Raw genomic sequence first — 14,218 nt, forward strand, 5'->3', positions numbered from 1 at the left:
TAGAGGACTGCCAGATTACCACAGGAACATCCCAAAAGGGTATCATATCATCTTGGGGCTGATCTTGTAGATCACTATTTTGAGATTGTGTCTAATAGGCAGCATTTACTTCCTTATGAAGAAGAGTAGCATCTTGCTACTGATGCAAAAAAATAGGGCTTATTAAAAGTAGCAGACATGTTAACATGAAAACTATTTCACGGAAATCCAAAATGAGTGAATAGTGAACCCATTTTCTAATTCAGAGTTCCACCAACTTACGTAGAGCTATTTAAAATGTATGCTTTAGTCTCCTGCCTCTAAGCACAATTCCTCCAGGCATTTTTGAAAGCTCAGTAACTGTAAGGATACAAGCTCTTCGGGCTTGAACAAGTACACTGCACCTCCAATAAAACCAGATCAAGTAACATGCTTCATCAGGAAAGTTTCTGCTATTCAGCAAACATTGTGCTTCACGTTTCATAAGCCCAACTAGAAGCAAGCAGACCATTCACAATTAAAACACACCCAGAAACATTTGAGCTTGCCACAAGAGATACAAACTTACTGGTTCTTGCCAAAAACGGCAATTTTTTTCTGACAAAAATATTTGCTATCAGTCAAGCAAATGAACGGGAGGCAATGCAACAGTAAAGGCTCTAAGAGCTGTTCCAGGAGCTAATTTTAATGTAGGCACAGCAAACCAGAAAATGGGTTCGACCAACTGGCTCAACTCATCCCCAGACAGAGGGCTTGGCGCTCACAGAATCCCCCAGTCCCTCTCAACCCTGCAACCCCAAAGCTGAGGTGTTGCTCCAAAGCTTTTGGATGCTGGGATGGGGATATCCTTCCCTAAAGAGGAAAACGCCTGAACTTTTCCATCCCAACCCCAGGAGTTCAGATCCCTGAACATCAATCTTGAGAAGCCTCCACAGCGGGTGGCTGCTCTATCTCATAGGACCTAAAACGACCTCCTGAAATAGCACCCAGAACTTCAACCACACATTTCTATCCAGCCTTCCTGCAGGCCAGAAGACATTTAATAAGCCAAATAACAAGAACAAAGCCATGTTATTGCCCTTAGAAAAGCTGGGATAACACAAAGAGCCCATTCACTCGCCCACTGAGCCCAACTGGTCCTTACACTTCGGGGCCATAAACTAGAAATCAACTTTCTATTGCTGAGGGGAGGGGAAAGGAAGAAAATAGCCACCGTTTCCACCCAGGAATCATTATGGAAGGCAGCTATTGTGGAAAAACGGGCACCTCCACCGAGGTAACTCTATCCTTGTGCCAGACAGGGGCGAATCGCCTCAAAATCGCCGGGTACGTGCCTGCAGACATGTGTTTGCAGGGCAGCGGCACAAAGGAATGTCCGAGCCCCGCCGCGGCCGGGCACCTTCCCTTCCCCGCACGGCCGGGCCTGGCCAGGCCCCTGGGAGACACGGCAGCGCCGCGCAGCCGGCCTGGATCCCGCCCCAGCAGCGCCTATTAACGCTAATAACTTCATTTTTGGGGGTTACGGATTTTCTGCCTCCCGGCGGGGCGGCCGTCTCCAGCTCCCAGCGGGCGCACGGCTGCAGCCCCGGCGGTGCGGGGGGAGCGCGGCCCGGGCCGAGCACGGACAATAACAACAAAATGCACAAGATCCACACCGCTTTACCTATCTGCCGAGGTAACCGGAGGGATGAGCAGCCTGCAGCCCTGCGGCAGCAGGAGGTGCCGCTGCGGGGACGCGCAGCCTCGGGGTGACACCCCCGCCCCGCAGGGTCCCCCGGGCCGCGCTCGCTGCCCCGCCCGCCCGGAGCTGCGCCGTGCGCACGGCCCCTCCCGGGCTCCGCGAAGGGGTCCGAGGATGGCCGGGCCGCGTCCCCTCTGCCCTGCACTGCCTGCGGGCCGACAGCGGGGCTGTTGCCTGTCGGCTGCTGCTTGCAGGGCTGTTATTACCTGTCCGGCTGTTGCCTACACGGCTGTTACCTGTTAGCCGCACGACTGTTGTTACCTGCCGGCCACGCTCATTGCCCCCCCCACCCCGTGCCGTCCCCACAGCAGCCGCTGGTACCTGAGCGGCCGTGCCGCCTCCCCCGCGCGTATGGACCGGGCTGCTCAATGGCAACCGAACAAAACACCGCCGGCCACGCCCCCTCCACCGCCCGCCCGCGCCCATTGGCCGCGCCGCCCGCCGGCCGAACCTTGACCCGCTCTGCCATTGGCAGGCGGAGCTGTCCGGCCCCGCCCACAAAGGGGCGGGGGGCGGGCGCTACCCCGGTCGCGGCAGGGACGCGCAGCTGTGGTGCCGGGTGGGGTGGGGAGCGCGCGTTGGACTACAGCCCCCAGGAGGCCTTGCGGCGCCGCGCCGCTGTCATTGGCTGGGCAGCGCGCGTGCGGAGGGGCGAGGGGCACGCGGAGGGGAATACGCGCTGCGCGCGAGAGGGTGATGACGTCATCGCATGCCCGGATGGAGCCGCAAGGGGGATGCGCACTCTCCTCCTCATCATCCTTTTCCTCATCTCCCTTCTCATCTTCTTCCTCTTCTTCCTTCTCTTCCTCTTCCTCCACTTCCGATTTCTCTTACTCCTCCTTTTGGCTCTTGGCACCCTTTCTGCCTGTGCTCATTTTGCTCCTGGCCCAGTTGTGGATTATGGCGCATGGGAAATTGTAGTTCATCTGCTTCCACGATCCTTGTCCTTATCCTTGGCAGGGATTTGGCTCCATCCTTGTAATCAGTTTTTGTTCGCAGAATTCCCCATTGAAAACCAGTTATCCCCTGGAGCATTTCATTGCTAAATCCTATCCAAATTTTTAACTATTAATTTTATTTATTTTATTTTATTTTAAATAAGAATGGAGTCATGATGTCTGCCGGTCACAAGCAGGCCGAGGCGCGGCGGGACACCCGAGGCTGCCCGCAGAGCCCCCGGCCCGGCCCGGCCCGCTCCCGTTCCCTCCCTGGAGCCGGCGCTCCCGGCGCTGTGTCCGTGTGCTTACACTGCCCTCTGCTTGCCCGATCCCTGCTCCCAGTCACACCCGCCGGCAGCTCCTCATCGCCCCCAAATGCAGGGCAGAAAGCCGCCCAACATCTGCTGCTCGCCCCACAGGAACCGTTCCGATGGGAGTTTCTCAGAGGCGGCCGTGAGTCAGCCGGAGCGAGGAAGTGGGATGTGTTTGGACAACAATTACACCGTGCACTTGTCAGGGCAGAGGCTTCTTTATGTGGGTGCATAATCCTTAACGTCATGAGAAACCAAACCCTGATTTACTGCTGCCCACAGGCCTAACATTACTGCCGTGCAGGTATTTCTTATTCATGGTAACTGTTATCAAGCTCTTCTCGTCCCTGTGACAACCATCTGTTGTTCCAGCCTTCTGCAACCTGTTCTTCTGTCTTTGCACATGGAGTTGTATTTCACTCACATGTCCTTCGACCTATGAGTTTTTCAGCTGAATTTACCTTATTTCCCTGTGGGATTTTTTTGAATTACAGGACAATGCTGCAAGAGATACCAGAGTTAATGTTACAATGCAGACTGCAAACCAAAATTATATTCCTGGGAAATGCTTACTTTGGCTAGCTTACTTTCAAATTTGAACTTTAAGGGACCAATAAATTAAACAAAATTTTATTTTAAACAACATTACCAGGTGTTACTGCTGGTCTTCATCACTGTCCTCCCATCTTTTGCACTCTGTACAACCCCACAGTACTTTTTTCACATAGTTTTCCAAGATTCCTTCCCCTGATTATACAATGAATATTTAAATCAGTGTTCTAGTTCTCTGTAAGATCAACACATACCTCTCTTCAGAAAGATCTTGCAAGAGATTACAGGTACACAGAAGAAAGTACACAGCTTTCTCCCATTGCTCAGTCCTGGCTCTTGAAATGCATTGTGATTGTGCTCATTTTGCTCCTGGCCTTATTGTGGATTCTGGTGCATGGGAAATTTTAGTTCATCTGATTCCATGATCCTGTCCGTATCCTTGCCAGGGATTTGGCTCCATCCTGTAATCAGTTTTTGTTCGCAGAATTCCCCATTGAAAACAAGTTATCCCTGAAGCATTTCATTGCTAAATCCTTATCCAAATTTAGAACTAACAACTTTTTCTGTTTGTTTTTTTTTAAATGAAGTCATGATATAATTTGTCTTTCACAACCATTTTAAGTATTCCACTGCAGCAGAGCAGCTCAGGTGTGAGATTTTGACGTAAAACTGGTTTTCCTTTACCTATGACTTTAACCATTTCCATAGTTTGCAAACATTTGTATTTCCATGATTCTTTCCTCCAGACTCCTATACTATTTCTGTTTCAAGCAGGGTAAAACCAGAGTGAACTTCATGTATCTGAAATTGAAGTTTCTTGATTGCAACTGTTCAGTCACAGCTGTGGCTGCAGTTTTGGGGGAGGCACGTGAAAGGGGCACAGCTGCACTTCCCCAGCAGCCAGTGCTGCTGCTCTCAGCTTCCACAGCCTGTGTATTTCCACGGCAAAACTTTGCAGGAATTAAACTATCTTCTGCATTAGATAAATCCTGAACTTCTTTCTCTTCTTCTGTAATACTCCCCTAAAATTTCTCCCCTGATTTATCACTTTCCATTCTCCTCTCCAACTTTACCTGCTTTTTTCCCAATGTGACAATGGCTCTACACTGACTTCTTTTGGGATGGAACTGCTTTTACCTCTCTGTAGTCCAAAAGCACGTTGGAAGATGAGCCTTTAACTAGAGATGTTACAGAGGTGGTACCTCCTGTGGTCCCAAAACTTATCAGATAGGGAAACCACAAACAATGGTCAACAAAAACTACAGGACAGGGTGGGAGAGAGGAGTGTGTGATCATGTCTGAGACAGGGCAGGTGGTAGCTTTAATCAATGTCACTCAGTATTCAACCAGAGTCTTCCTTCATCTTATACCCACGAGTAAAGCCCTGGCAGGGATCCAGTTTATAATTCAGATCTTGGTAAACACAGACCTAAATTTCCCTCATGACAAGGTTCGATAGTAATTGTCTAGCACTTTAAATATCTAATTACAAACATGCTACCACATGGTAAAGTGGTCCGTGTCTGTTCACTCAACTGTGTGTCTTCAGGAAGGGCCATCTGTTTCCAACAAAACAGTGAGACACAAATGTAGGCAGGTTTCTAAATTAAAAAGAAAGGGAAAAAACAGAGAGGGGAAAGAAAGCAAACTAAAGAGAGACAGAAAGTTGTCTTTGCAATAAAGCACAAGCTGAAATAGGTACAATCAGAATGAACCTCAGGAGACAGTTTTCACCTAGGGAACCAATGGATGGCATGGCTTCTCTAAGATGTCCTTCTGAGCATTATTTTTTGCACCTAAACCGGTGCATTAAGAATATGGAAGTCTTCACTACAGGATGAGTTTGGTCCATCTTGACCCCCATGTTTCATAAAGAAATAGCAGCTCCTCTAACCTCCTGTCTCCACATCCAGGTCATGGATCCAGGTATTCAAGAAATTGAATGTTTTCCCCTCCTTAGAGCATGGCAGAGAGACATGAGTGACACCCTGGCGTTGCTTCTCGGGCAAAAACAACAGCTAGACCTGAATGCTATGGGTGTGTGTTACAACTAAGCTGCTGCATATCTAGACAAATTACCACCTAAGATCAGGAAGGGAAGCAGAGGAGACTGTGCAACTCAGCTCTTTTTTGGTTATTATTTTCATACTGTTTGTAGACAAGGAGCCCAGCAGCTATTTGATGTAAGGTCATGAAGTGCAAAAGTAGTTCAGACACTCTGTAATGTGCACAACTGCTTGTAAAGGTCAGATGAGCATTTCCAGCACTATTTCAAACTGATTGCAAAGTGTTTTGCTGTGGACACTGATTAGGTCAACACTAGTATGACAAAACAGTGTCTTTACTGCATTTATTCTTTTAACAGTGAATTACAGAAGCAAGACAAGCAGGTTGGGATAGCAGTTCTCAGTTGGAATAGCAAGTCTCAGGTAAATTTACCCCAAATCATGCTACCTCACTTCTTTTAGCAATCACCATTGGTCCTTCATCTGCTTCCCCATAAAATATATATAGTGGCAAAGGGGCCTCTGTTTTTAAAAGACAGATTTATGAATGCCTGTCAGAAAGAGTCTAGATCAAATAAAATCCTTCACTGATCCTGTTTCCCTCTGGGTCACTTTGTACTTCCCCTGAGAAGCAAGAGGGCAATGTGGATTCTCCCAGCCCAGGGAATTCCCAAGCAAGGGGTGAAGAAAGACACTGGGCTGACTCTGGAGTCTGACACTGAGCAGGTACAGGACACAGTGCGTGGGTATTGAGTTGACTGTGATGTTCTTCCTGTTTTGAGGGGATGTTTGAGCATGGCTGAGCCCCATCAAAGCTGCTTTTCACACTTCTCCATTCTCTCTGCTGAGCAGTTTCACAGGTTCTGGGCACAAGAGGAAGTTCTGCCACTAATTATATGTATCAGTTAGTGGGTTTAATGTAGACCTTGCTCAGACTGCTCAAATAGATGAAGTTATTGTATAAGGTATTTTTCCTTACTTACATTCACAAGCTTGCTAAAAATGAGATAAACTGATAAGAATACTCAATAAATAAGCTGGAACTGAGAAGCAGAGCAGTGTTCAGCATCAAAATCTGAAACAAACAGAGGGCTGACATCCAGGGATATTAGAGTCAGGAGTCCCTCACATACCACTATGAGCTGGCTAGATATTGTGTTCCTTGTGAACTCTTAAAAGGATTTTGAAAATGTTGAGTTAATCATGACCAGATCAGTTTTTATTGGATTTCATGGAAGGGTGACTCCATCCTGTGCCCCCTGCACACAGCTGACTTTTCCTACACCCAGCCTTTCACCTCCATTCCCTGTTACTCCAGCTACACACTTGCCTGTTTCTTCTTAAACTGAACCAACTAGCCAGAATATACTTCTTTTTCCAGGGGATGAACTAGCCACTGGATTTCAAAAAGGGCAAATCAAGCACCATGTGCTGAGCCTGTGCAGCACTGTGCAGCTTTTCACTGCAGTCCCTGAGGAACAGCCCCACTCCTGAGAACTCTAAACCACTAAGAGTTCAGCCAAAGCATCTTTTGCCTACTCAAGTTTCTAGCCCTTCCTACATACGTTTCCAAGTGCCTTGTTCTTTTTGTTGTATACAGCACTTCCTTCCTGGACTTTCCAACACTTGTCTGCTTTTCCAAATGGCTTGTTCATCTCTTGACTGAGCTTTTTCTCAGCCCAGAACTTTTCCCCAGTTTGTGTCTCCTTGAAAAAGCCAGGGGCAGCACAGGTGCATCAAGTATGTGCATCCTACTGCTGAAGTTCTCAGGTTTGCAGTTTTTCTGCCAGGACAGGGCTTACAGAGCTCCTTCAAACTCCTCCAGTGATTTCCAATACAAGGCATAGGGAAGACATATAACTAACAAATAAATTAAATTTGGTTAATAAGCCCTGTTACTTAAAGCCCGCTCTGTACAACATATCACACTTGCTATGGTTCACCATCCTTAATACAGAGTTTCTGTATGAGCCATTTCATCTGCTTCTCATTTTTTATGGGCTGAGGTTGGGGGTTTTTTGTTTGGTTTGGGCTGGTTTTGGTTGGTTTTGCTTAATTTTGGGGTGGTTTTTTTTGTTTGGTTTTTTTTTGGTTGTTTTTTGTGAGGGGTGGTTTTTTACTGTTGTTGTGCAACAAAACAACTGTTCTGTGTTTTGAACTATGAGACATCTAGGATATTTCTGAAGAAAGGAGAAGATAGTATTGAAACTAGTACATTATAAAATCTGTTTGTTTTGGTTTTTGTTTCAAGAAGATGGTAGTTAGCAATGTTCTGGTCGTTTTCTGCTTTTACTTACCCAGGAATTTGAGAGAGCAATTAACAAATTAATTTCCCTGTGGAAACACACTGGATAAATATTTTGTTAGTGTTAGAATTGTTTATATCTGCATACATATTATTTTCTTTTATTCTGCCTCGAATTTGGCTGTGAAGTGGTAGAAGAATTGCAGTGTCACAGTGTCAGGCCTTAACATCTTTTACCATCTCTCTGGAAACAAAGATCTTTCAAATGTGAAACTTCACTGGGGAACAAAGTGATTGCAAGCCAATAATATCTGTATGTCACTTCATCTCATTCCTAAATTGACTATGGTTAGATAAAGCAGGGACTATTTTCATCCTTAAATCAAAACAGCAATATAGGGAAGAATTTTCCTTGTGTTTCAGCCAAGCAGAGTGATATGTACCAAAGATTTTAACCATGAAACATTCACATAGAATTGTGCATGCTAATCACAGGGCATATTCAAGTATTGAAGGGTTTTCTCTTACATATTATATTTCTGGATCATGCAGAAAGCTGTTCAAACACCACGTTTCTACTCATGCTCCCTTACCTGCCTGCTCTGCTCCAGCTGAAATCACAGCCTGTGAGAAATCCTGTCCCTGACACATAAGTGAGAGATAGAGCCCACTGTGGCTCAAACAGAACTTTTCATTTTCTCTCAGTTTTCCTCTCAACTAATACAATCTCATCCCATCCAGATCCACTCACTACTGCTGCAGTGGCTGTCTAGCCATGTCCTTTAGCCACACGAGCCTCCTCCTAACTCTGGTGGTTCTGGTTTTGTGCTCTGTTTTAGTTGTATCAGCCACAAACTTCCCATCTTTTAATTCAAAGCCCTTCACAGCCTCTTGTGCCTCTGTCTACCCTTCACTAAAGCAAAGGCTGTTCTGCCTCTTGAGCCCCCCAGACACTCTGAACTGCACCAGTGTGACCTCTACTTACCTCAGGGCTTTACATTTAACAAAGGTACTCATATATTAAGCCCAAAGGTTTCAATTAAACTAAAGCGTTTTCATTCTCAGGAGAGTAACCTGTGTTTCACAAGCAGAAAACAAGAGTGATCACCATGACCTGAGGCTTTTTTATGATGACCTGAATGATTCAGGAGGTCAGCCAGGCCGCTGGCTGTAGAGGAAAGGAATAAAAAAAGACAAATGAATCTTCATGTCCCTTCTTCCCTGACTGGGAGGGAAATGTCTTCCTGACCCCCAGTCAACCCTGTGCAAAGGAGCAAGAGACATCCATCAGTCCTGTAGAAAGAGGGGTTTCCCCATCACCTCCAAACACCCCTATAAGCTGTTCTGTGTTTTGAACTATGAAACATATAGGATATTTCTGAAGAAAGGAGGAGATACTATTGGAACTAGTGCATTTTAAAATCTGTTTTAATGAAACTTGGTGTCTTTTGAAGGTGCTTCAAGGCTGACTGATTAAGATGCAAGTCCTGGCTGAAACTTCTTCTGTACTTGAGGTAGGAGAAAGCCTCACAAATTTGGGGTTTTTTTTTTCTTTGTTCTCTGTTGTCTAAGACCAGATAGGAGCTGATTAAGAGCCCTTGTCTTCAGCAGAAATACTTGTGGGGTGTTTTCTATTCAGTTGGGTACTTCCATGAATTTTGCACAATCTCCAGAAGGTCTCTAAATCTCTACCAAATTCAGTTGAAGTTGCCCAACTGGTTTTAAATCTGTTACATCGTGTACAGATATGCACAGACAGGCACAGATGACACGCAACAGTGGCTGTGTGTTATCACAGAAGCACAGAATGGTTTGGGTTGGAAGAGACCTCTAAAGGCCATCAAGTTCAACCCCCCTGCAATGATCAGGAATGTCTTCAACTTGATCAGGTTGCTCAGAGCTCAAGCCCCCCTGGCCTTGAATGTGTCCAGGGATTGGGCATCCCCCTCTGGGTAACCTGTGCCAGTGCTTCAACAGCCTCATCATAAAAACTTTCTCCCTTATGCCTAGTATAAATCTATTATTTTTTCCTCCCTCATCTCTGATACTGTTGGCTAAAGGCAGAAGATTTAATTATAGCTGTTATTTGAATACCAAACAGGAGTTGTTACAAGTCCAGCAAAGGCTGCCCAGAAAGAAGAACTGAGCAGGAGGAGTGTGACACAGGCACCAGGCTCAGAAAGCAGCAGTGAAACCCTCCAGATCCAAACCTGTTACCACAGGGCGAGGCTCCATGGTTTCCTCTTGAAGCTAATGAAGCATCTCATGGCTTAGTTTAAATCAAAGGCAAGTGCAGTGCATTGCTGTGCAAGCAGCAATATTTATTTAAAATCACAAGAAAACGTCTGATTTCAAACTGCAATAGATCAACACTATGAGGACCACTGGAATTATAATAAAGATCAGCCATGGTACTTCTGTCTTCTTTTTAAACTACAAAAAGACACCTCTTGTCTTCTGTGTGCTCTTGGCAAGGATTATACACTTATTTTGTGTTGGTGCACTGCCCAGTGCAACAGAGACCTGGACCATCACAGGAGTTCCTAGGTACTTTGGGTAGATAAGTAATAATGGTAATTTGCAAGCAAGAAATTGTTTTGAGGGTTCAAGGCAGTGATGTGTTTTCTGTGAAGCAAAATATGTAGCATGTCCTCCCAGAAAAATCACTTAAAATACTTTGCATACAGATCTGTAGATCCCAAATGCAGGGAGGCACTGTAAATAGCTAAAAGAATTCCTCTCTCCCCACCCCAAGAGCTATCATCAAATATGTGTTTTGAGGACCAAGTGTAATCTTTGAACGTATTTTTTTCTGTTTCAGTTCTTTTTTAATGTTCTAAAGACAGCAGGTACTTATTTAAAATAAGCATCTCAAACTTTGTCATTAAAATAGATGCTCTGATATTTTTATATTTTTAAACTCATTATGTATGTCTGTATGCTGAGGCCTTCTGTGAAAATAATTAAAGGCAAGCTTCATGAGAGCAATGTATTTTTTTCCTGGTTACTAACCTTGTACAAATTAAAAGCAAATTAGCCACTTTGAAAATAAATCCAACTGCAGTTCAACCTCTTTGGAGTTTTAGTTTGAAGATAGCAGTGGCATTCCACTGACTAAGCCACTTGAGTGAATTTCCTGATTTTGCTTAGTTGCTTAATTTCCTGTTGGGCTCACATTTTGCCTAATTCAAGAAAAAAAGACCCCTATAAATGGTATAAATGATTGAAATTGCAGAGCTGGACATAGTAATTTGATTGCAGTTCAGCATGTGCCTCTGAACAGAGGTAGAATTTCTGAGACATGCATACAAGTAACTTTAAAAATGTCTTTAATTCAGCATTTTCTCCCCTTATTGAATTACCCATCTATGTACTGAATATGTTATCAGAGATCTTCTCCTTGTGTCCAGGGTTCAATGTGTGTCCATGACAAGTTTCCTCCTGTTATGACATCACTCTTGAGACTCTAAAACAAGACAAAATGTAAAACAATAGGAAGTGCTGTGGTCTGTTCTTCATAAAAGCTCTCTAGCAGTAATTAGGAATACATTTAAAGCAGATCTCCTTCTCTGCCTCATTTTTGCCATGATAGGCTTTAACTTCTAAATGCTCAGGATTCTGAATGGGACTAAATAATACCTCAGCCATAGCTTGTAAGTCAAGGCTATATAACACATAGAATTTAATTCTCTAACCTGATGGTTCCACACACCTTTCCATTATGTATTGCCTACCATGCTGTACAAAATTACTGGGCTATAAAAACCTAAAGTAAAACTGTTGGCTTTTTGCCTTGCTTCCTTCCTCAGTGAAGAGCACTGCCAATGTGGGTTTATGTATCACTTAGGTCAGGGGAAGACTTTACAAATTTAAAAATGCACTTTGCAGCTTTCCCTGAACAGCATCAGCCTGGGCTAAGGCAGATCTTTTCTGGGAAGGCTTTCCAGGCAGCTGTCCTTGAAAACACAGTCTTTGCACAGCACTAGCCATGCTCCAGGAGCTCCCAGCAGGTCACCTGTGCGGGGCTGGAAGCTTCAGGGATTTAAACCCTGTATTGACCAAGTCTAAACTAAAATAACTGCAATGCCCTATTACAAAGTCAGTTTCTGTAATAACTGTTCTTCAATTATCTTTTTGGTCAAGAACTTGGTGGTGGATTGAGTACCCAATTAATATAGTTGAACTGAACGCTCATATTTGTTAAACTAAAAAATTAGCTTGGCTTGGATGCTTGAGCCTGATGATTCTGAAAGGAATGATTCTGAAATGTGAACCACATTTCCAGCAGCCTGGTTTGCTTCAAAGTGACAGACAGATCCTTCAGAAAATGAAAATTCTGTGTCTTCTTTCCTGAAGAATATTATTAAGAATAATATTATTATTGTTATTGTTGTAGTTATTGTTATTGATTGCTCTTGTAGCTGTCTTCTTTATAAGATAGTCTATTAGAGACAGGGGTCTTCTCACAATGTTAAACATCTGGTTAATGGCCTAGGACTTCATCACTGTTTACAGATATTTCTAACAGGAACTGAGATCAAAGATCAAGTTAATGGAAGAAAGAACAGTGAAAGATGAGACCCAGCCCTCTTTTAGGAGGAACCAGATTCTGCCCTCGTACAGCTTTGTCTGATAGGTGTTTTTCCATCTCTGATGACTGTAAGCCAGTTCCTGTGATCTTTATATGGACCAACTTTGTATTTAAAACTACGTCAATAAGACTGCATTTAATTTGGGACATTTTTAAAGCACTGCTCCTTATCTTCTGAAAAATCCATTTTACCTAGCAAGAGCTATGTAATACTGCCTCTGAAAATACTGTGCCTGGACATCCTTATGGCAATGAATCAAGGGTACTGGCTTTTTTGTGGTTGTGGAATTGGTCTGAAGGTTGCATTACCTTCTGGGTTATTGCAAATAGAAGAATGTAGTTTGAGACAGGAAAATAATTTCTCAGAAGAACAACTACACATGGATCCAACAGCCTCTTGAAACTTTACAAGCTAGGTGGCTCTGAGAGTGGGCTTCAGGTTTCCATCTATATAGGAGCAAATTTAGCTACATATATATAACATAAACATGACCAAGATACTATGACTGATTTGGGTGGTTCTGTTTTTATGTTATTTTATTTTTAAGCTTGGTGGGAGCAGCCATGGTTTAAATTAAACCCAACACTTCCACATAATTGAAGAGGGATTTACAGAAGATGCAGACACTTTTCATGCCAAATGTTGTGCACGTACAGAATGAGAACCAACAATTACAGTTCATTTCTGAGCCCATGAAGCAGCGACGTGCCTCCTTAGCACAACAAATGCATGGGGGAAGGAGTTTTATTGGGGTTTTATGCATTTTTCTCAATGCTATCAGAACTCGGAAGTTGTGAAATGGCTCGGATTTCTTTTGCATGCATGGCAGGAAAGTCTGCAGGCTGGGACAGCAAAGGGCCCGGCAGCATCCGAGAGCTCGAAGCTCAAGAAGTTACGGCAGACAAAAGCAGCGGCTGTCCCGTTCCAGCTGTTACCTCCGCCGGGCAGCGGCGCTGCGGCGAGTCCCGGCAGCGCACAGGTAACACTTGCTTCAAGATCTGCTCCTGCCAGGTTATCGACAGACTGAGGAAAACGAACACCTGGAGGGAGCAAAGCTGGGTTTTCAGTTTGCTTAATTTATGGGCCAAGTCCCGCCTGGTACAATGGAAGTCCCGCTGTCAGTGCTTTCACCGGCTTTTACAGGATGTCTTTTTGGGACATGAAAGGAGGTTTGAAGAACACTTTGCGGTGATGGTGGCTGACCTACTGCATTTCTGGTTACAATTAACAGCACATTCTCACCCACTCTCTCTGACTCTGCTTGTTCACAGGCCCGGGGGCAACCGGAATATCTTTCTTTTGTTCCACACTTCTTCATCGCCATGGCAACAAATGGGCAAATATTATAGTGTTTTCGGGTTTTTTTAATTTGCAAGTAGACTGGTGAGTTTTCAGGACCACACACACACAGCCACACAGTACATGTAGCTCAAACTCTGGGATTAGCACATTAAAACCATGGGTTTAACCAGTAACCCGGGCTGTGGCCTGGCTCCAGGCCAATGCCCACTGGAAAATGTCCTCACAAAGTCACCCAGCACAGTGGTGACAACACAAGAATGTGGGCCATGTCCAACGCAGGCCTGTGGTTGTTGTCACCAGCAATTACAGGGAGGCTGATGTTCTCCCCAGGACCACCCTGGGTCCATCCTAACTGTGCCACTGGTGGAAACAAAGGTCAGCTCCTGTGCAGGGGTTTAAAAGTTGAATTCACACCCCCAAGGGGACACTGTAGCCCAGAGCCCGTGGGGACAGCACAGTCACTAATCACTGTGGCCTGGAAATCAAAGCCACCATCTGCTTTAATAAGGGCTGTCCCCAAGTGAAAGGGCAAAAGGAGTAACACCAGGAGTT

The 14,218-nt window shown here is 44.8% G+C and overlaps 1 protein-coding gene and 1 long non-coding RNA gene across 11 annotated transcripts in view; one reads left to right on the forward strand and one right to left on the reverse strand.

Moving 5' to 3' along the window:
* FAM53A (family with sequence similarity 53 member A) overlaps positions 1–2,394 on the reverse strand; it is a 69,353-nt gene extending 66,959 nt beyond the window's left edge. For 2 of the 10 annotated variants that reach the window (XM_086888717.1, XM_086888711.1), the window contains exon 1: positions 1,643–1,936. The gene's annotated coding sequence lies outside the window, so the exon portion shown is untranslated. Of the gene's footprint in view, positions 1–1,642 lie in introns of all 10 variants that reach the window. The other 8 variants (XM_086888709.1, XM_086888714.1, XM_086888712.1 and 5 more) reach the window with 8 other exon arrangements.
* Positions 2,377–12,870, forward strand: LOC111928275 (uncharacterized). The gene is made up of 4 exons (XR_002863996.2): positions 2,377–5,447; positions 5,887–5,950; positions 9,227–9,286; positions 9,874–12,870. It is a non-coding gene; the product is annotated as an uncharacterized LOC111928275 (long non-coding RNA).
* Positions 12,871–14,218: the final 1,348 nt, after the last annotated feature.

This window comes from Cyanistes caeruleus, chromosome 5 (genome assembly GCF_971803275.1).
Source record: "Cyanistes caeruleus chromosome 5, bCyaCae1.hap1.1, whole genome shotgun sequence".
NCBI classification, from domain to species: domain Eukaryota; kingdom Metazoa; phylum Chordata; class Aves; order Passeriformes; family Paridae; genus Cyanistes; species Cyanistes caeruleus.